This window comes from Mustela lutreola, chromosome 9 (genome assembly GCF_030435805.1).
Source record: "Mustela lutreola isolate mMusLut2 chromosome 9, mMusLut2.pri, whole genome shotgun sequence".
In the NCBI taxonomy this organism is placed as follows: Eukaryota; Metazoa; Chordata; class Mammalia; order Carnivora; family Mustelidae; genus Mustela; species Mustela lutreola.
Window position 1 is genome coordinate 20296934 of NC_081298.1, and position 20420 is coordinate 20317353.

General features: G+C 50.3%; 1 protein-coding gene across 2 annotated transcripts in view; it reads right to left on the reverse strand.

Moving 5' to 3' along the window:
• PPP1R16B (protein phosphatase 1 regulatory subunit 16B) overlaps nucleotides 1-20420 on the reverse strand; it is an 89874-nt gene that overhangs the window by 20982 nt on the left and 48472 nt on the right. The gene's annotated exons all lie outside the window — the stretch shown is intronic.

Here is a 20420-nt window from a genome sequence, read left to right on the forward strand (position 1 = left end):
ACGAGGAAGCTGCTGTGGGGAAACTAGGAGTGAGCTGGGAAGGGCGGGGAGAAGATCACCCGTTCCGCAGGACCGATACTGGGTCAGCACCCCAGCAGGTGCTGGGGATGTGGGGGGCGGGGGACAAGGTCTCAGGAGCAGTGGGGGATGGGCGCGGGCCCTTAGCTCCATCCTCGCCAGACCCAGTTCCTGGGGCCACAGCCCCACGGCTTCCTTGGCCTGAGTAAGAACTGAGGTCCACGCGAAGGCGAGACTGAGGCCTCCATCAGGCTTCTAGCCAGAGATGCCATCTCCAGCAGACCGGGGGTTAGGAGTGTCAGGAGTCTGTAGAGGGTATGGTCCACACCGGCCCCACGCGGCACTGTCTGCAGGCCCCTCCCAGATGCCCCGGTAGCTGGTCTCAGCCTCAGCACTGGGTAAGGTCATTTATGGCAGATCACCAAGGCCCAGCGCACCCATCCGCAGGCCATGGGGAATGCCCTGGGCTGGGCAGGTGGCCTTCAGAAGAGTAGAAGTGTTCCCATGTTCCCATGTAGAAGGGGTTTGGGGAAGATTCTGCTCGCATAAGGCAAGGGTTCAAATCCCATGGTGGGGGGCACGGAGGGTGGGCCAGGTTTCCTGTCCCAGAAGACACTCCTTGAGGCAGACATTAAACACCAGCTGCTAAAAGCAACATTTGTGCACAGTAATTATCGGGGTGTTCCCCGTGCTGCATGGGAGCCCCTGATGCGGAATGACTCCCATGGCGGGCAGTTATTTTCAGCCAAAGTTGCGACAAATCACCCCATCTCTACAGAGCCCTTCGTATGCTGGAGCCAAGGCCCCCTTGTATGTGGGCTTTGCTCCAGTGAGGAGCCTGGCTCTGGACACAAGGGAGCAAAGACCCCACCGCCCACACCCAGGGCACGATCAGGCTTTCCCACCTCTGGTTCCACAAGGAAAATGATTCCTACATGCATAGTGTCTTCTTACTGAGCCCTTCTTCTGAACCCAGGTCCATGTACACGGCCTCCTTTCATGGGTCCCCAATCTGTAGCTACTCCCCTCGTGGAGAAGAAGAGACAGAGAGTCCCAGTCACACGTGACCATGCACAGCAAATCAGATGCTCTAAGTCTGAAGGCCAGAATGTTGGCCACAGGGCTGTTCTGCTCTGACCCCGAGGCCCAGGCACAGAGAGGGAACCAGCCTGGCAGGAGCCCTAACAGCTGGTGTGGAGAGGCGGGAGAGAGCAGAGCCACAGCAGTGGAGCCCCCCAGGACCCGGCCGGGCCTCCTCCTGCAGACAGACAGGCTCAGGGATCTACACACAGGACAGAAGGAACACTGCAGGTCCTGGGGGGTGCGGTCAGGTCTTTCAGGGCTGTGTTAAACATGAGCTTGCCTCCTCCAGCTTCCTGTTTAAAACCCTCTCATGGCTCCACCTTGCTCCTGGAATGAAGTCCACAGTCCTTTCGTGGGGCTGGCCAACTACAGTACACGGGCTGAGTCTGGCAGGCAACCTGTGCCTGTAGATCACGTTGTTCACTGCAACACATCCACGTTCATTTCTTTACACGTGGCCTGAGACTGCTTTCACCTGACAACAGCAGAGACTGTGTGACCCACAGAGCCTAAAATATTTACTATCTGGCCCTTTATAGGAAAGGTTTGCAGGCCCTGGTCTTCAAGGTCCTGCATGGTGGAGTCACCCCTACAGGGTGTCCACCTTGCCCCATTTCAGGGGGGCATTGCTCTCATCATAGTCTACGTGAATGGCTTGCCTTAGAGTTGCGCAGTGTGCAGCTTAATCAGCTGTACCAGCAATCCCGTCTCCATACCTCTCCAGGCTCATCTCTTGCTCTCCAAGCACCCTGCACCATGAAGGAAGCTGGCTTGAGGGTGTCTCAAGGGTTAACTAGAACTCAGGGAGCACAAACAGAACAGGGACACACTCTCCCTTTTAGCCAGCCGTGTTCACACGTGGCTGCCCACACCCAGGTCAGTGTGGATCCCAGAGCCCCAGATCCCAGGCTTGGTCATCAGTTTGTCAGCGTGAGCCATCTGCTCTTGCACATTTGTTCAGCTGGGGCTGTAAGCAACTTACTCCTCCTCTCTGTTCCTCAGTGTCCTCATCTGTAAAATGGGGATCACAGCAGGGGCTCCTTTGTGGGGCTGCCATGAGGATTAAGTAAGAAAATACCTGAAAGCTACTACCATTATTTACTTATTTATTTTTTAATACCAATGCAAAACAGCCACGAAGCTCCTGCCTGGTCCTGCCAGGTGCTGGGTGCTGGGGACGTAACCATCGACATCCTGTGTTTCCAAGAGCACGTGCCTTGGCTGTAAAGGACAGAGACATCTCACTAGAGAGCTCCGAGCCCCTGCTGGTTCAAGAACCACATTGTAGTGGTCCCCACTGCCCCCCACGCAAGCAAGGTCCCACTAAGACAGCAAGGAGGCAGCTCCCACCCTCCTCTCCTATATTCCCGCTGCTGGCACCAACCCTGTCCCTCCGCCCACACCTCCCTGACAATCTGGCTGGAATCTGGGCCAAGCAGGGCCATCTGCTCCCCTCCATCTCCAGCTGTAGCGAGTGAGGCTGAACCGACCCATCCCGGCAGGAAGCGGGTGGCGGGTTGCCTCTGCAGGGAGAAATCACTGCTGATAAGCCTGTGGGGTTTTTTTGCCACCCAACCCCTTCCACCCTGCAGAGCAGACTGCCTGACCTCCAGCTGGTCAGGGACACGCCCCCACAGGTGTGGCTCCTGCTCCAGGCCCGCGACGACCAGACAGAGGTGTCTGCCCCCTGGAGGTGGACCTCAGTCCATCCCCGCCGGCCAGGGGTGCTCCAGGGCCGAGCTGCTGTCACCTGGCCATGTGACTGGCACAGTCATGTTTGTGGGGTACACTCCTCCCACCCCATCTCACTTCTGCTTCCACCCAGAACCCAGCAACAAAGCCCACCTTTCCACTGCTTCCGAGGCACTGCCTGATCCAACCTCTGCCCCTTCCTGAATCCCTCAGTGACTGGGTCAGTCACACTGGCTTCTTTCATTTCCCAAGTCAGAATGAAACAAAACAAAAACTGGGCTCCTCCAGGCTTTCCCACACACCATTTCCTGGGCTTGGAGCCCTCTTTCTTCTCACTCTCAGCCCAGCAAACTCCTCCTGAAACACCGATTCCAGCTGAAAGGTCACCTCCTCTGAGAGGCCTTCCCTGATCACCCCAATTTCAGCCGAGTTGCCGGAGTTGCTCTCTCCCATAGCACCTTGCATTTCTGCATTTTGGCTTCACAACAGCACCTCTCCCAGTTTACAAGTACGGGGTGATTAGTTAGTATATGGTAATTATATAATTCTTTGTTTAGTGTTTTGGGTCCCACGAGGGAGCCTGGCTCCTAACAAGGGCCTCAGGATTATCTACTGTAGCAAGAGCCTCTGAAATCTACTCTCTCAACAAACCTCTAGTTCTCACTGTAGTATTATGATTGTTAACTATAGTCACCACGCTGTGCATTAGCGCCTATGTAACTACAGCTTTGAACCCTTTGACCAACATCTCAGAAAAAAAGGTAACTATCTAAGAAAGATGGATATGTTAATTAGCTTAACTATAGTCATCATTTCTACACACGCACATGCGCGCGCACACACACACAGAAACACCCTGTTATACATCTTAAATGCACAAAATTCTTATTCAAAAACAAAAATAAACCAAGCCGTATCTATTGTGTGAATGTACAAAGTAATAGGGGAAGAATGCTCTGGGGCCCCCAGAGCTGCCTGCTCCTGGGGCCACAGGACTGTGGGGACCTGGGCACAGCCCAGCAGACACACCACAAGGCATGTGACTCATGAACTGAAAAGCAACAATATGGATTTTATACAGAAACGAAGTAGCAAATCTCTCTCTCTGAGCCTCCAAAGGCAGCGCAGCCAGATCAGGCAGCTGACTGCAGCGGCCCTTCGGCCCATTCCCAGGCTGGCAGGGGGGTACCCTCTCGTTCCCCTCCTGCCAGGAGGCCACACCTGACACGTCTGGTTGTTCTTCGTGCAGCCCGGTGCTAACGGTGCTCGGAGCTGTGTCGAGCCCTCTGTCTATCCATCCATCAGTCTTCCTGATCCAGTTTGGGGATTAACGACCTGCTGTTATTACCTGTCTCCTGTGACTGCCCCAATCCACAGATGGGAAAACTGAGGCTCAGGTTTGAACCAGTGAAATGACTTACCCAAGGACACATGTCTGGGAACAGCAGAATTCGGATTTCTAACCCCGGCAGGCTGCCTCCAAAGGTTGACCACTCAGCCACCTGGCTAAAATGGTGCCTAACAAGGGCCTGGAAAGGGAACACGAGCAGCAGGAAGAGGAGGAGGGTGAACGCAGAAGAGAGCCACAGCGACGACGCAGTGCAAGAAGGGCCAAGATCATTGCCGACAGCTCAGCGTTCAGGACTCGGTAATCAAGAGAGTGGCCACTGACAGTCATCACAGCGACCCTGTCAGTGCAGTCTGCATATGAGGACGTGAGGCACAGAGGTGAACACGTAGCCTGAGGTCCTGTGGCGAATGAGCGCAGCTCTGGGGCTGACACGGGAGGCTGAGTACCAGCACCCTGTCCGTCTGTCTTCCTGCCGCACCTCCACTCCAACTAGACCCCGCCCCACTCGATTCCAGGCACTCTGTTGGCCTGTCGCCAGCTGCCATCCCCCCACCCACCCGGCTGCTCCTGTCCATGGAAAACCCCGCCCACATCGATCCCACCTCCTCCTCTTCCTCAGGTCCCGGGTCAGCCTTGCCTAGAGTCTCCCAGGGTCCCACAGGTACAGCCTGGTCAAACCAGTTCTTCTGCCTGCCCTTCTGCTCTCCCCTTCCCCAGGGAGCCAGGATTGCTGGGGGGCCCACCCTGCTGCTCAGGCATGGCCAGAGGGACTAGCACTCTCAGATGGGTTGCCCTGGGTCCTTCATGCAGGGCACCTCCAAAACCACTCCACTGAGCAATTTCAACCTTTCCGCCCACCACCGCTCCTCCCTAGAGCAGAAACAGCTAGAAATAGCTGCTTCCAGGGAAGCCCAGCTGCCTGTGGCTGGGGGCGGAGACTCAGTCAAGTCTGATGGTGACTTCTGCAGTGGCTGGTGCAGCCCGTTCCACTGCCAGGCAGTTCACCCCAGGATCTGGAGCGATGACACAGCTGCGCTGGAGGATAGGCGAGGAGGACCTAGGTTTCCCTCAAAGTCACATCCCCAGGCACAAACCCCAGGAGCCAGGCCTTGCTCTTCCCCAGGGAGCCTCCCTCCAGGGTCCATCTGGAGAAAAATGTCGAAAAAATACCAGTGTTGGCAAGGAAGAAGGGACATCGAAACCTGCATACATTGCTGGTGGGCACGTGAAATGGAGCAGCTACTATGGAAAAGTCTGGCGGTAGCTCAAAAAGTAAATGCAGGGTTAACATGTGACCCGGGGATTTGGACCTTAGGGATGTACCCAAGAGGAATAAACACAAATATCCACAAAAAATCTTATACATAAATGTTTATAGTAGCATTATTTATAGTGGCCCTGAAGTGGAAACATCCAGGGGCCCATCCACAGATGAATAAATTTTTAAAAATGTGGTTTGTTCATACTGTGGAATATTATGCAGCCATAAAAAAGAACAAAATGCTGACACGTGCCACACCATGGATGTCCCTTGAAAACATTTCACTAAGGGAAAGAAGTCAGACACAAAAGTGCCACACAGCATATGATTCCATTTATATAAAATCTCCAGAATAAACAAATCCCTAAAGATAGAAAGTGATTCCTGGTTGACAGGGGCTGAGAGGAGGGACCCCTGGGGTGTGACAGCTAAAGGGTACAGGGATTCATTTGGGATGATAAAAATTTTCTGGAACTAGATAGAGGCAATGGTTGTACAACCTTCTGAATATACTAAAGACTGCAAATTCACACTTTAAAGGTAGATTTCAGGGGCGCCTGGGTGGCTCAGTGGGTTAAGCCGCTGCCTTAGGCTCAGGTCATGATCCCAGGGTCCTGGGATCGAGCCCCGCATCGGGCTCTCTGCTCAGCCGGGAGCCTGCTTCCTTCTCTCTCTCTCTGCCTGCCTCTTTGCCTGCTTCTGATCTCTCTCTGTCAAATAAATAAATAAAATCTTTAAAAAAAAAAAAAAAAAAAAAGGTAGATTTCACAGTGTGTGAGTGATATCTTAATTTAAAAAAAAAAAAAAAGGAAGGGGTTCTAAGCTGTTCTTGAGCATCCTGCTCAAGCTCTGCTTGAGCTCTTTCCCCTGCCAGTCCCAGGTTCTGTGAGGTCAGCACAGCATCTGTCCCATTCGCTACTATACCCATAGTGCCTGGGACAGTAGCTGGTAGACGGTAGGTCTTCAATTCTTACTTCATGTAAGGGGAAGGAAGAAGGAAGCCACTGGCCACCTGGTCCCTTCAGGGCCCTGCATGATCTGGCCTCTGCCTGCCTCTCTCAGTAGCTTCCCTCCTAACTACCACAGACCCTTCCAGGTCCACCAGGCACCCCCCTCTCTCTTGAATCTCCAGGCCTTCTCATGAGCTATCCCTCTGCCCGTCTCTGCCTTTACTTAGCCTGGTTATTTCTTAACCAGGTCTTGGGTTAAATGTCTCAGCTTAAATGTCACTTTCTCTGTGAATTCATCACCCAGGTAAGGTACCCTTCTCGTGTGCTTTCTGTTCCCTCTCAAAACACTTACTGCTGTGATGTATTTGTGTATGGATTTGTCAGTGTCTCTGCTAGACTTTAAGCCCTGGAGGGGTGGGACAGTAGGAATGATAAATTTTTTAGCTACTGTGACATGATTTGAGCTCCTGGTCAACATCTGATGACTGCAGCTGTAATCATAGCCTACCTAGTCTCCACCCAAGCCTCAGACGTGGCCAGAGCACCCTCTCTTGGGCGGTTCTATGCTTCCTCCTCCAGACAAGCCCCCTGGCCCAGGCCACAGATATTTTCATCTCAGAGAGAATCTTCAACCCTTGACTTCTACAATGAGGTCAGTGTCCCTCTTAGCATCTCCAATACCTTCAAAACTATGAAGACAAGGTGGCTGAGGGCATGCCAGGCATGGAGCTATTATCTTTTCCTTTCCAGAACCTCCATGCCCAGGACACACGGTTGTGCTGGACAGGAGCTGTGGAGAGGGACTCACATCAGCTATCAGATGCCTCTGTGTATGTGTAACTTACATCTGGTATTAGATGTATACAGGAAAAGTGACTGCAGACCCTTTAGAAGGCAAACTCTATGCAGGCAAATCTTGTCTGTCTTCTTATCTGGAGTATCCAGGACCTAGAGTAAGATCTCAACAAATATTTGTTGCGAGACTTACCAAATAAAAGATTCCTTCTAAGAAAATGAAACCAGGGATATCTAGGAACATCTAGGAAAATATATATATTATATATATTATCTGTAACAGTTCCAAAACCCTAATGAATTAAATCAAAGAAAAATAAATGGAGAAATATTCCACATTCATGGATAGAAAGATCCAACATTGTCAAAGTGTTTGTTAGTTCTTTCTAACTTGACCTATAGATTCAATTCAATCCCAATCAAAATCTCAGCAAGTGATTTCATGAATATTAACAAACTGATTCTAAGGTTTACATGAAGAGACAAAAGACCCAAAATCACACTGAATGAGAACAAAGTTGGAGGACTGATACTACCTGACCTCAACACTTGCTACAAAGGAACAGTAATCAAGACAGTACGGTATGGGTGAAAAACAAACAGATCAATAGAACAGAATAAAGAGCCTAGAGACAGACCCACATAAATACAGCCAACTCTCATCCATTGCTGGTGGGAAAGCAAAGTGATATAGAAGCGTTTGATAGCTTCTTACAAAACTAAATGTACTCTTACCATACAATCCGGTAATCAATCACATTCCCTAGTATCTACTCAAGAGTTGAAAACTATGTACATACAAAAACCTGCACACTAATGTTTATAACTGCTTTACTCAAAATCACCAACACTTGGAAGTAACGAAGATGTCCTTCAGCAGGTAAGTGGGCAAACCATGGTACTTCCAGACAGTGGAATATTATTCAGTGTTAAAAAGGAATGAGCTATCAGGTCATGAAAAGACATGGGAGAACTGGAAATGCATATTACTAGGTGAAAGAAGCCAATCTGAAAAGTTTATGTATTGTATTATTCCAACTATATGACATTAAGGAAAAGACAAAACTATGGAGACACTGAAAAATAACCAGTGGTTGCCAGGAGTTGGGCAGGGGAAAGGATGTATAGGCAGAGCACAAGGGATTTATAGGACCCTGGAAATTCTCCAGATGATATCATAATGATGGACACACATCATTAGACATTTGTCCAAACCCACAGAATGCACAACCCCAAGAGTGGGCCCTACTATAAACTGTGGTCTTTGAGCGATGATACGTCAGCACTGGGTCATCGGGGGTAACCGAAGCACCACTCTGGCAGGGGGTGCCGATGATGGGGAAAACTATGCATGAGTGGTGCCAGGGGGTGTGCGAAATCTCTGTACCTACCCTCATTTTTGTTGTGAGCCTACAACTCTTCTCAAAAACTAAAATCTAAGTAAATAAACAAACAGAAACCAGGGAAACCTATATACAAAATAAGCCACAGTCAATGCTCATGAAAAAAGCAGTCTTTCTGAAATGTGGGAGTGGGCGAAGAATAACTTCCTAGTGTATCATGGACGTTTGTATGGAATTTCCTCCACGGGAGGGAGAACTGCTCTTAACTCATCTAATAAGAGAGTATGTGTAAGGTTTCTCCACCAGAGCTGCAAAGCCTGCCTGCTTGCACCTCAAACTCAAGGCGAGGGCACTGCTGGTCCAGAAACACAACCCTTGTACCTCACCCATTCCATTCATGAACACATTGGACCCCGGCTGTGCCAGATCCCTGTTCTTCACTAATTCTGCTTCCAGAATGCTCCCAGTACCTCTCCCTGCAGCTTCCCTGAGATCCAGGAACCTGATCTCCCTTCTGCCCCGCAGCGCCTGGCCTCCTGGGAACTCTCCAAGGTACCAGCTGTTTCCCCCCAACGGCCCACTTCTCCCCAGACTCCCTGCACTCTTCCTGATTTCCTCCTGTTGCTTCCCCAACCCTGTCTCTCTCACCACACTCCTCTGTCTACTTATCTCTCTGTAATATTTTTTTTTAAATTATCTAATTATTTCATATCTCCAGGCAAGAAACAGATAAAAATATTCCCACCCTAAAGGCAGAGGCTGAATACATATAAACACTAAAATGGCTCCATGGCCATTGTAAAAATATCTAACATTTACCGAATATTTTCCAAGTGAGACACTATTCTCAGATGCTACATGTGTCATCCCAGTTAAACCCTGCAATAATCCTATGACTTAGGTGCTGTTATCAACTCGTTGAACAAGGAACTTACATGATTTGCTCAAGCTCACTTAGCTAATATGTGTTGAGAACCGATCCTAGAGTGGTCGATTGACAGGCACAACTGGTGTTTCAGGCATAACTAGTGACGAGGGATTCCTCAGCCAGATATAACCAAGAATAAAAGCCATTCCATATTCAGTTGCTTATGAAGGGGGAGATTCCTTTAGCTCCCACCTGCCCATTTGACCATTCTGTCTGGTTTCCCCGGGTCCACTCTCCTGTCCCATAATCATGCCCTGCCCTCCCCCATGATTGTCAGCCTGGCTCTCAGTTTTCTCCTAAAGATGCTGTGTCTTGCTCTTCTAACTCAGTGCTCTGTTGCACAGGACAGGGGCAAATCCCACTCTGGGCTTCCACCTGTCTGCTTGAGAAAATTAAACAAGATTTTTGAAAATTTTAAAGGTAACCACTCAAGAAACTGAAATCGGGATTTCTGTTTTCCATATCAATGGAAAAGATCAAAGAAAATAAGCACCATCTGCATTAAAGTCACAGAATGGAAGAAAGAACATAGAAACACAAACATCACAAGGCCTGTGGCAAGATGACCAAAATAACTAAACATCTACTACAATAAATGAAATCATCTACCCTCCCCTATAAAGCAGTGAAGATTTGGTTGTCAAAAAGAAAAAAAAAATGTCAAGTGTGTGCTGCTTACAAGAGATACATCCCAACAAAATAACAGACTAAAAATAAAGGAATGCTCAAATATAAACCAGCCAAACGCAAACACAAAGAAAGCGGGGGTGGCAACATTACTATGATGCAGAATGGAATTGAGGGCAAAAACAGGAGGTAAGCAATGTTAGGTTGATTAAAAACAGATACTTCAAAATGAAATCCTAAACACAAAGAAGATCAGTGGCTGCTGGGGGTCAGTTGTAGGGTGGGGAGAACACAGTCATCATCATGAGAAAACCCCATGAATCACATAATCCACAAAGCAAAATCCAGTGCACCAAAAATTGCCCATATGTAAGTCGAAAATACAGTTTCTTCCCCCGTATCTCAGGCACATACACACACGAAAGAAAAGAGGAGGGGTCGGGGGTAAGATTTACGGACAAGGACGCTCACAGAAGCATTGTTTAGAGACACTGTTCACAACCGAGAATTGCCAGAAGCAACCCAAATGTCTACACAATTGGAGACTGATTATGTAAATTATGGAACATTCACGTGATGGAATATTCTGCAGCTTGGGTCTTTGAGGAATTTTTAATGATGTGGGAAATGTCTGATATATAGTGTAGAATGGAAAACCAGAGATCAAAACCGTACGTTCAATGCAATCTCACTTGGAAAGGAAAAATGCATTCCACGCAGGCACACGTGGCTCACTGGAAAAAGAAAATTAAGATATGAACTGTGGCTATCAGTGCTTTTTATTTTATGGTGGCCAGAACTTTCCAAGCATTTAAAAATACGTAGGTGCTACCTTCATAACCAGAATTTTCCAGTTCCACTAAAAACCAAAAACCCTCTATCGAATGACAGCCAAGTGGTAAGAACTACATTTCTGGTGAAATTTCTAGGGGAGTAAGGGGTCTCAAGCTGGTTTGATTCCATGAAGCAAACGCTGAAGCTGAGACCCCTGTGTCAGGTAGGAAGTTAAATAGAACCAATAATGATATCCCTTCATTTGTGTCAGGCAAGGGTTGGCCAACTCTGGTCCAATGGCTCAGTCGTGCAATTTTGAGCTGCTTGCAAGTTAAGGATGGTTTCTATATTTTTCTAATGGTTGGGGGAAAAAATCAATGAAGAATCCTATTTCATGACACATGGAAATTATGTGAAAGCCAAATATCAGTGTCCGTAAATGAAGCTGAAACAGAATGCAAGCTCATGAGTTTGTATACGGCTTTTGGTTGCTTCCGCCATCAGAACAGAGACAGGGCGCCCCACACAGCCTACAACAGTTCTTATCCGGCCCTTTACAGAGCAAACTTGCTAATCTCTGGTGCAGCGCTTTTAAGCTAACAAAGCATGTTGAAAACCACAGTCCTTTCCCTCCTACAATAAAAGCTTCAAGGTCCCAGACATGAGAGGAAGAAATCAATATACATTCGAGGTAGACCATTGCATCCTGGCCAGGAGGGGCGTGGGCAGATCAGGTTCCACATCTTCACCTGCCAAGAAATGCGGGGCACAGAGCCCTGAGAGCCTGCTGTCGCTGCTCACCTCTCTCCCCACGGGCACGCCCCCAGCCCCCAGCTCAGCCACCCCAAGCAGCTGAGCTTCCTGTCAAGAACGTGACCTTCTGAAGCCAGGGTGGTGGGGACTGCAGCTGCAGGAAGGAAGGTATTTTTATCCTGACCCTGCTTCCTGTTTGACAGATGGGGGGTTTCATGTGCTGGTGTTTGGTTTTGTCATTTCTGGTACAGGCCCTGCTCACTGGCCACATCAGAACAGAAGCTATCTCCTAGCAGGGCAGCTCCCTGCCACCCAGGACCACCACCCACCACCTGTCCTCTGGCCTCTTCTGGCTGTGGCACACACAGCCTCCTGTGCAAGCTTGCAGAAACCTGGGCGCCCAGCTGGGCAGGGGGAACATGAGCGTTTCTGCTGTAGAACACAGAAAAACCAGTCCTCAATCAGAGGGTAGCTGGCTGGGCCGGGAGGAGAGCAAGTCTGCAGATTTTCCAGAGCTTCTGGAGCAAGGCTTGGCTTGGGGAGGACTGACCGGGCCGCTGCTGGAGGCAGAGTTTAGTCTGGGACTTGAGAATGTCCTCAGCCCTAGGATCTGGGGATCATTTACTGATGCTCCCAGCAGCAGATGAAAACGGACTGTCCTCCACCATCCTACCCCAGGACTCAATCAGATGTGGGAACAGAGAGCAAACACATCAGCATCTAACAAGCTGGTAATAGCAATACAATAGCATGTACTGAGCACTTACTGTGTGCCCAGCACAGAGCAGGAATTAGCTCACCGAATCCCCACAACAGCCCCAGGCAGAAGCGAGGCAGCCTCTCTGATCACTCCTATTTTATAACGGGGATACTGAGGCACAGTGAGTCTAATCAGCTTCCTAGTCAAACCACTCAGCTAGTAAGGGACTCTAGTCCCTTGCTCTGCCAGGACGAGTCCCATGCATGTCTTAGAGCTAAGCCTGACCCCAGGTCTCAAGAGCTGGGGATCTGCAGCCCAGAGCCTTCCTGTTTCCTATTCTGCCAGCACATCCTGCACCAGGCTCTGAGCCAGAGGAATGAATGGGCTGGCCTGACCTTTGCTATAACCATTCTCAGTCTGTAGTGGGGACACCAGAACGTACCACTGGGGGACAGGCAAGCCACCTAAGCATGGCATCTGGCATGCAAACACGGGTGTCACGGCTGAGGATTCAGACCCTGTTAGCCAGTGATCTGATGCCAGGCATGTCATCTTCTCTACCTGAGCCTCAGTTTCTCCCATCTGTAAAATAGGGGTTATAACCTCGTGAGGTTATCTGACAGGAAGGTCACAGAGTATTGATGATGGTGACAACAATAACATCATGACATGAGTTAGGTGCCTCTCCCCTGACACAAACCCTCCATGGGAATGTCCTCAAGCTCTCAGCCACCAAATGGTGGCTCTAGGGCGTGAGCATTTTTGGCACTCTTGTGGGATGACCACAAGATAGAGCCTCAGGGTAGCCCAGGTGTGGCAGCCAGTGTCCAAACGCTGCCCACACGTGCCTTTGCCGTAGGCTTCGCACTGACTAGAGCTGACTGGCATGTGGCTCTACAGGATGGAGTGTGGCTTCTGAGGCTGCGTCACAAAAGAGAGGGTGGGCTCTGGCTCGCTCCTTGGATCACTCACTCGGGGAAGCAGCCGCCACGTCGAGACGACATGCAGGCAGCCCTATAGAGAGGACACTCAGTGAGGACTGGGGCCTCCTGCCACCCACCGTGTGAGTGAGCCATAGTGGAATCAGAACCTGTCACCCCACTCCAGCCCTCAGATGACAGGAGCTCTGGTAACATATCGATGACAACCTCTCGAGAAACCCTGAGCCAGAACCCAAGCCACCTAGCTGCCCCAACCTTAGCCTCCTGCCCCTCACAGTCAACCAGGAAAGTTGGTGCTGAATCCTACAGCTGATTAGGGTTTCAATTCCCCACAACCCCTCAGGGCTGAAAACTTGCCTGGGTCTCTCTGTGGCAGGGGCACAGCCCAGGCTTCCCTGCTGCGTGAGAAGGGACCAGGTCTTGAGGCAGCTTCCCGAGCTAAGGGACCATTTACTTGGCTGAGGGAAGTGGGGAACACATTGCCGGCCCCTGCCCCCAGCGGCCACCCGGAGTTTCCTAAATCACAGACCCGAATCACAGACCCGAAGGTGCTTCTCTCCTGCTCAAAACCCTCTCATGGCTCCCCACTGCCTTCACAGTGTCCGTGGGCGAGCCCAGAGGTCCACACAGAGTCCTAGCAATGGCGGCAGCAGCAGCCGCAGCAGCAGCAGAGAATCTGTTGTAAATGTAAATCCTGCAGTTCTACGCTCAGACCTACGGGCTCTATGGTTTGACAAGCCCTCCCGGTGATCTGGATATTCCAGCCTTCTCTGCCATCATTCCTTCCTAGCTCTCCTGGGTTCTACAAATACCCCACTTCCCCATCCTCGTCTCCCCTCCAAATATTCACCAGGCTCCAGCTCTGTGTCAGGTGTGGGGGCACACCAGTGAACAAGATAGACACGGGCTCCACCCTCCTCCAGCTTGCAATCTGCCCTCCCCACAATCTGGAATATTCTTCCCTTCATCCCACCAGCCAAATCCCTGCCCAGCCCTGAGGCCACTGCAGGAGACATTCAGGAATCACGAGTTGAACATTAAATGAGTGAATGAATACAAGACCGAATGCACCACCTCAGCTAAGTCTTCCTTGACCTTGACTTAGGTGCCCTCAGGAGACAATGTGCACCTCAGCCAGAGCCCCTGTCATCCTCACAGTGGCCCGTAAGGTACTGTGAGCCCTCTGGGTCTGTGAGAGCCTCATATATGCAAAACCCAGACTGAGATGCACCATGAGCATAAAAAGCATTGGACTCAGAAGATTTAAACCAAAAAAAGAAAAGAAAAAAGATATGGAAAATGTCTCAGGAATTTTTTGTACTGACTGTATGTTGAAAGGATATATCAAGTTAAAGAAAATACTTTATACAAGTTAATGTCACCTGTTCCTTTTCCACTTTAATTTGCCTACTGGAAAATTTAAAGTATGGGGCTCACATTGTCCTCCTTCTGAGCAGCACTGAGCTGGACTGCATTTAGTCAGATGACTGTGGACACAGATGTGAGCTCTGGGAGGGTATTTCTGTCCATCCGTCTTCCCTCTCCTCCTCCCCCCTCCCTCCCTCCGTTCTCCTCCCCCCCCCTTTCCTCCCTCTTCCTTCCCTCCCTCCTTCCTTCGCCCCTCCCTCCGTCTCTCCGTCTCTCCATCCCTCCGTCTCTCCGTCTCTCCATCCCTCCGTCTCTCCGTCTCTCCCTCCCTTCCTTCCTTGCTTTCCCCCTCTCTGCCCCTCCCCTCTCCTTCTTGCCACAAGCATTTATAGGCCATCTGCTCTTGTGCTCCCACCGTGAGACCTGGCACAAAGTAAGTGCCAACACCATTTGCTGAATGAATAGACCAACACTCGGAAGCAGTCTGAGCCAGCGATGACCCTAAGGGAGTTTCCCTCCCGTTTAGCTCCCATACCTACTTGTTTGGGTGCAGTTTTCCCATTTCATCTCAAAGGAAGCCAACCTCCAAAGATGGCCTTGTGTAAGTCAGAGCTGAGGTCCGTTCTCCTCTTGTAGATGGAGCTCAGGGGCACTCAGGTCCTGGGGTCAGGACTTTGTGTGCAGGAACAAGTTGTTCTCCAAGTTCGAAAAGTCTGGCCAGAGCATGGGTCCGGGCTTGGAGCTTTAGTGCCAAGCTCTCCAGTGAGGGGACAGCACTGGGCTGAGCCATCCACTAACCCCAACCCCATCCCCCATGAGCTTGGCAGGATGAGTGTGCAGGTGGGTCAGCAAGACTCGAGCCCCCGGCCTGCTTCAGAGACTGGGCAAGAGTCGCTGTGGGCATTACAGGTCTGTGTCCTTGAATCTCAGACTCAGAGTCCCTGACTGTACCCCTCCCCATCCCCACCTCCCAGTCCTCTGGTTTGAGAGCTGTAAGGCACTGGGATGAGCCACAGTGTCTCAGAGGAGCTGCCCGTTGGGGCTGGGAAGGCAGCAAGAGAGCTGGCATTGGGGTGTGGCCTTTCATGCCCTGGGACCCCCTTGTAGCTAACACAAGGTTGTAGCCCCCACACCATGGCCCATCGCCCACGGAGCATCCCTCCTGTTCCCACTGGTTTTATCCCCTTCCCGACTTGGCACTGAAGCATCTTTCCCTGCCTGAGGCAAGATCCTTGCTAATGTGACTATTTCTGCTAGGACGCCCTCCTCTAGCCCAGCCTCTTCTATCTTTCCCCATGGTTGGCTCCTTCTCATCCTTCAGGTCTCCTAAAGCCCTTGGAGAGACCTTCCCAATGGCCTCCCTCAGGGTCCATCACCAAGGCACAGCAGGGGATTTCGGGGTCCAGGGGAGTGAATTGCCACCTATGCCTTCAAGAGTCTTCTCTTCCCTTCAACATACTCCACGGGCCATGACCCATTGTTTCAGGCACTCAGACCGCGCACCTCAAATAGCTTCACATGTAGGCTGAGAGAAAGAACCACCCCCCCAACCAGGAGTCCATGCTGTTATTCTGCTTGAATGATGTTCTAGAACAAGCAAAACTAACTAGTTGATTCACACCCCACTAGGGTGGCTAGAATCAGAAAGCAGACAAAACAAGTGTTGGCAAGGATGTGGGAAAATTGGAACCCTTGGATGTCACTGGTGGGGATGTAAAATGGTGCAGCTGCTCTGGAGAACAGGCTGACGGTGTCCTAAAAACAAAAACAGAATTACCATATGGTCCAGCAATTCCACACCTTGGTATCTGCCCCAAATCATTGGAAACAGGAACTCAAACTAATACTTATGCACCCGTACTCTCAGCAGCATCATTCACAACAGCCAAAACCTAGCCACAAGGTGGAAACAACCCAAGTGTGTACCTACCTTTGGTCACAAAAGGGAATGAAGTGTGGACGTGTGCTATGATAGGGATGAACTTGAAAACATTCTGCTAAAATGAAAGAAGCCAGACTCCTTACATATCACAGGACCCCATTTATAAGACACCATGGTAGGGAAGCCCACAGACAGCAAACAGACTGCCATTGCCAGGGGCTACAGGGAGGGGAGAAGGGGAAGTGACTGCTTAACGTGTATAGAACTGCCTTGTTGCAGGGGGAGGGCAGGGGTGGAAATGTTCTGGAACTCCATGGAGGTGGTGGTCACCCAAAACTGTGAACGTACTAAATGTCAGACTTGAATACTTGAAAATGGTTAATTTTGTGTTATGTGAATTTCGCCTCAAACAAACAACTATCCTGTAGTGACAAAAAAGAAAAAAAAAAAAAAAGGCATCAGAACAGAACTTGCCAAGGGTTGGGTAGAGGATTAGCTGGAGAGGTGCATGAAGGAAACTTCTGGAGGGATGGTGATGTTCAGAAATATAATGTGGGCCACATACATATTTTTTTAATTTTCTGGTAGCAACACTACAAGATAAATAGGTTTTGGTAACAATATATTTTCATCTTAATGTTTGAATCTTAATACTGTATTTTAATCTATATTTTAATTTTTTATAATATACTTTATTTAACCTACTGTATCCAAAATATTATCATTTCAGCATGTCATAAATATTTTTAAATTCTGTATCTTGACTGTGGTGTTGGTCACACAAATCTCCATCTGTGATTTTAAAAACTGCAGTGCTAAACGCACACTCTCTCTCTCTCTCATGCATGAAAACTAGCCAAAAAAAACAAACAAAAACAAAAACAAAAAGCCCAGTAGGTTTGATGAGTTGTATCAATATCAATTTCCTGGTTGTAAGACTATGTTATAGTTTTCTAAGATGTTACCACTGGGGTAAACTGGGCCAAGGGTAAGGGATCTCTGTTATTTTTGTGCCTGCCTGCGAAACTAAATTATCTCAAAATAAAAAGGCATGAGTTTGGCTCACTGGGGCAGGGCCTTGGACTCCAGACACAAAAGGCAGAAGCTGCGTGGGTATGCGGCCGCTACACAGACTTGCCAGGCACCTGTACTGGGCTGAGCCAAACCGGCCCCAGCCCTCGCCTTGGTGGGGGTCACAGGGATGCATGGTAACAAGATTACCACTCAAATAGATGGAACCACGCGGGGAGGATGCCTGGCAGGGACCAGGCCAAGTCAGGGGCTCAGCAACCCCACAAGCCTGCACGTCTATGGCTGAACGCCAACTGACATAGTTGAAGAGTAATGACATCTGATGGTCGTCGTGCTTTGGAACCTTCCGCTATGCTGGACACTGTGCTAAAGTAAGGCAGCATCTTGTCCTTGGTGCAACCCTTTTAAGTAGGTGATATTCTTTCTATCTAGCCAAAAGAGAAACTGAGGCACGGAGAGATCGAGTGATTTGCCCAAGATCGTCCAACAAGCAGCAGAACTGGGATTTGAGCCCAGACGGTCTCGCTCCAAAGCCCTGGGTCTGACCCATGCACGTTGGTGACTCCCAGGCTGGGTGCCTGGTGGATCTTTAACCACCCCGGACCAACCCCCTCTGTCACTCTCATCAACACCAGGTAGAATGTTCGAGCATTAACACACTGATGAGGCCCGAGTAACCATGACCACAGTGCCCTTTGGCCATCACTGCAGCCGGTGGGCCCTAGGGTGGGCTGTCATGTGTGTGCATGTGTGGGCATCCCCTTGGGCCCAGCCCTCCCTCTCTAAGTCCTTTTAAAAACAGCAGTTTCAAAACAAAAACAAAGACAAAACAAAACAGCAGTTTCTCCACCCGCTGATGAACAGACAGGCGAAATGCAGCGCAGCCGCTGAAAGGACTATTATCCAACCATAAAAAAGAGACAAGTGCTGAGGCTTGCGACAACATGGATGAACCTGGAAAGGCTGATACCAGGTGAATGAAGTCAGACATCAAAGTCACATACCGTACGATTCTGTTTACATGGAATGTCCAGAATAAGTAAACCTACAGATCAAGAAAGCAGACAGGTGTTTCCTGTGGGCTGAGGCGAGGGGACCTGGAGAGTGACTGCTAATGGGAACAAGGTTTCCTTTTGGGATGATGACAATGTTCTGGAACTAGGTAGTGGTGGGGGCCGCACAACACCATAAATGTACTCAATGCCCCTGACTTGTACACTTGGAAATGGTTCATTTTATGCTATGTGAGTTGCACTTCAAATTTTAGAAAAACTCAGTAGTTTCCAGACTTTGGGGCACTTGAACTCTACAGGCAGACCCGGATTCCTGATATAACCGGGGGCGGGGGGCAAACTGTGTCTGGGTCAGGGAGGCCCGCCCTCCATCCCAGGCTGCCCCTGCATGTCCAGCTGCCCTCTCCATAGGAAAAGACTTTCTCTGCCTCACACCCCAGAGGTCCATGGGGTGAGGGGAGAGCAAAGAGATTCCTTTGGGCCAGGTTCTGGGAAGCTAACCACAACAGGGGTGCGGGTAAGACAACTGCCAACATTCATGGGACCCTCATCAGATCCCGAACACTCTGCACATCCTCCTACATCGTCCTCCCGACAACAGTGAGCTTTGTGCTGCTGTCACTCCCATCACAGATGAGGGACAGGGGCTCAGAGATCAAGTTCCCTGCAGAAGCTCACCGAGCTAGTAAGTGGTAGAACTCCCAGGCGCCCCCCTCTTCCAACCACACACACACTCAGCCAACAGAGGATCACGCGCCTAGGGTTTGGGGGTTCCTCTGCTCTCAGGGGCTCACAGCCTGTGTGATTACTCTCCCTCCAAAACCAGGAGCGGGGATCAAAACTCACAAGATTTTGAAACACAGGTGCTGGAGGCTGCCCTCAAATTAGAGATAGGCTCTGCAGAGGCAGAATAAGGTTGCACAGAAGCCAGGATATGGACAGATGGAACTGGTCTAAATCCTGCTCTGCTACTTCCTGGCTGTGTGAGCTTTGGGCAAGGTGACAACCTCTCTGAGTCTGTTTCCTCCTTGGTGAAGTCGAACCCACATTACAGGCACACAGGTGATGCACAGGAAGGACACAGCACTGTGCAGGGTGCAGGGGAGAAGTCAGAGCTGGGGCAGGGAGGCAGAGTGTGCTGGGGGGAGCCTCTGCTTCTCCTCCCCTGGTCCATGCACACCCCAGGCTCTGGGGCCATCTGACATTTGCCATGTTGGAGCGTGGTGCTTTCCTGGGCTTGGACAAGAGGAGAATTTGTCTCACACTCCAAAATGGAAACTCAGGTCATTCTGGATCCAGCCTAGCTAAGGGGACAGAGCCCAAGGGACAGAGAGCCCTGTGGGACTGGGCTGAGGGCCCTGGCAGGATTTCAGGCCAACCCAGCCCATTTACTGGTGCTTTCCCAGCCAGAAGGAGGCCCACGCTAATTAAGTGAATGTGCCAGTCTGCAAATCGATTTCTGCAGCTCCAGCTCTGAGAGGGGCCAGCCGCTCTCAAACTGGGTCAGAGACTGTTACTCCCTCAGAGTCCCCCAGAAGCACCGACTTCTTACCTGCATCTCGGCTGGTGAATCTAGGCCCCAGTCACTCCCCACCCTGGTGCTGTGTTTGGGTCACTGACCAAGGTCTTCACCTCCAACGGCCCAGCCCACCCCAATGGGCATTGCACTCCTCTCTGGAGAGGCGGCCTCCCGGCTCCCCCACAATGCCAGGCTCAGAGGTCCAGGCGGTTGCTTGGGGTGGGGGTGGGGGCATGGCCATGTATCACGGTTGGTTCAGGGTCAAGGCATCTAGGGCTGCAAGCCCAGCTCACGGTCAGGACCTAGCAGAACCTGCTGAGTTCATCAATGAGAACAGAAGGAACCAGCCCAAACAAAGTCCAAACGGAAGGCAAAAGGGACATCTTGGGG